Below are 2,200 nucleotides of genomic sequence, written 5' to 3'. Positions count from 1 at the left end.
TTTATCATATTTGATCTTCATAATGATCTCGCACAAAGGACCAAAAAGAAACAGCCAAGCATGGATGGCTTCTGCCTCTAAATCAGGTTGAATTCAACCCAGTGAGTGACTGTAACAACTAAGTTTAGTGAGAGCTGCTACTTAACTTATACCTCCCTCTTGATTTGTTAAAGTCCTGTTCTCAAATTAGAAGTGCTGTTGAGTTAGGACGCTGGGTCAGGGGTGAACTCATCCTTTCACACATTATGAAGTTGTTCATTTAAAGTATGCCCATGTTAGTGCTCTCTATAAGAAACAAGCTTCCATCCAAGCTTGTTCATTACATGGTGGGGTGTGAGTTTCCTTTTCAAAGCCAACATATTATTGGAGGAAGGCAGTTTCTTCTTTTACTTAATTCTGTCATGAGAGACAGACATGAGGTGTCACTTGGCACCTTGAGGCAGCTTCCAAAATTACAGACAGATTTGAGAAGGAAGTTGTCAATCTCTGTGGGGCTCACCTTAGGTCTCCAGAACTTACTAAATGACATTACAAGCAAGGCTTAGCAAGTAGGATGAGGGAGTCAGGCCAGTGAGGGCAGATAGAAGCAGGGAGGCATGAATGCACACAGGATGGAAATGGAGACATGACAACAGGTGGCGGTGATGACAGAGCTGAGATCCCTGGAAAAAGAATGAACGGTCCTAGTTAGCATTGCAGAACACTACTGCGAGCGTGGTCCTCCTTTATCCTTGGCAGCCCTGAGTGGTTAGATAGAATTATACCCATTTTACAGATAAGGATCCTAAGGTCTAGCAAGGACATGGAGCAACACATAACCAAGCCATGCTTCTCGCCCCAGGGCTTAGTGGGTGTACAGCTGATGTTTGTGGAATACAAGTAGAGACTGTGCATTTGATAGCACGTTTTAAATAACAAGAAATGGATATTTTTGTGTAGTCTTAAGTATCTCTCCACAAGACGCTTGCTAATTACAAAAGGGGCTCTTTACAATAGAGAAAGTTGGCAGAGGCCTTAACCAAGTGACCGACGTTAACATCATCAGTAATAATCATATTGACAGAATGTAGCCCCTGAATGATGTACTAAGAAGGGTACAACATTGCTTCATGGTATTCTTGCCAAAAATGCATAATCTTTATCTAATCACGAGACAACATCAGACATCCAAATTGAGGGATATTTTATAAAATGACTTACCAGCACTCTTCAGTGTCTGGGTTATAAGTGAAAAGAGAGCTTGAGGAACCGTCACAGACTGGAGGAGACTAAAAAGACATAACAAGTAAATGCAATGTGGGATTCTGACTTAGCTCCAAAAGAAAACTAGCAAAATTCAAACAAGGTCTGTATATTAGTTAATAGTATTATTATAGTAGTATTGATTTCCTGGTTCTGATCATCGTATTACAGTTGTGTAAGATGTTAATATTAGGGGAAGCTAGGTGAGGGGTACAGAAGGTGAAGATTTTAGTAGAACTCTTAACTTGTTTTTGCAAACTTCTGTAAGTCTAATTTCATGATAAAACACTTTAAGAATATGATGATAAATGAATTATATCTCAATTTTTAAAACACTACAAATCTTAACAAAGTAAAGCATGAATATGTAGCTTCTTTAGATGATAACGTCTCCTCTACCAGTGCTTATTTTTTCTCTTCTGATTTGAGATGGCATTTAGAATCTCTGTACCTTTTACATATTCTCTGCTCAAAAGTCACGTCTTCCAAGGTCTTCTCGATCTCCACAGCTAGGAGTTATATCTTCTTCCCCTGAACTCTAGTGATACTTTATCTGCCCCTTTACTAGGGTATTTATCATCTCCATGATGGACAATTATGGTATTTTCCACCTAGTCTTCTTGCCTGGCTCTTCTTTCCCCTTCTGATTCCAACCACGACTTTCTGGCAGGAGATGCCATGTTTTTACAGACCCATCCCGAGCCACAGTTGATTGGTCCAGGGGTGGACATGTGACTCAGTTGGGCCAATCAGACACCTTCTTGGACTCCTCCCTCCCACCTCCAGAACTGAGAAGTTAATTAATTGGTCTGTCTGTGGAGGCTGGTGTTGGGAGTTACGTGGAAGCTGTTAGCCGTCACCTTCTCTGCTACATGGTGGGGGATCCCTTTCTGCCGCTAGTAAGGGAAGACAGATAACACAGAGAGCAGCAGAGAGTGAGATCGAGAGAGACCGTTTC

At 41.2% G+C, this 2,200-nt stretch overlaps 1 long non-coding RNA gene across 1 annotated transcript; it reads right to left on the bottom strand.

Moving 5' to 3' along the window:
• Positions 1 to 28: 28 nt before the first annotated feature.
• LOC101688424 lies at positions 29 to 1,894 on the bottom strand. Its single transcript, XR_200494.3, has 3 exons — positions 1,694 to 1,894; positions 1,201 to 1,268; positions 29 to 662 (listed from the first exon to the last, which is right to left on the bottom strand). It is a non-coding gene; the product is annotated as an uncharacterized LOC101688424 (long non-coding RNA).
• Positions 1,895 to 2,200: the final 306 nt, after the last annotated feature.

The sequence above is a fragment of the Mustela putorius genome, unplaced genomic scaffold (genome assembly GCF_011764305.1).
Source record: "Mustela putorius furo isolate JIRA1106 unplaced genomic scaffold, ASM1176430v1.1 tig00000081_pilon_pilon_pilon, whole genome shotgun sequence".
NCBI classification, from domain to species: Eukaryota; Metazoa; Chordata; class Mammalia; order Carnivora; family Mustelidae; genus Mustela; species Mustela putorius.
Note: the sequence above shows the minus strand (reverse complement) of the source record. Positions and strands in the feature narration are given on the sequence as shown.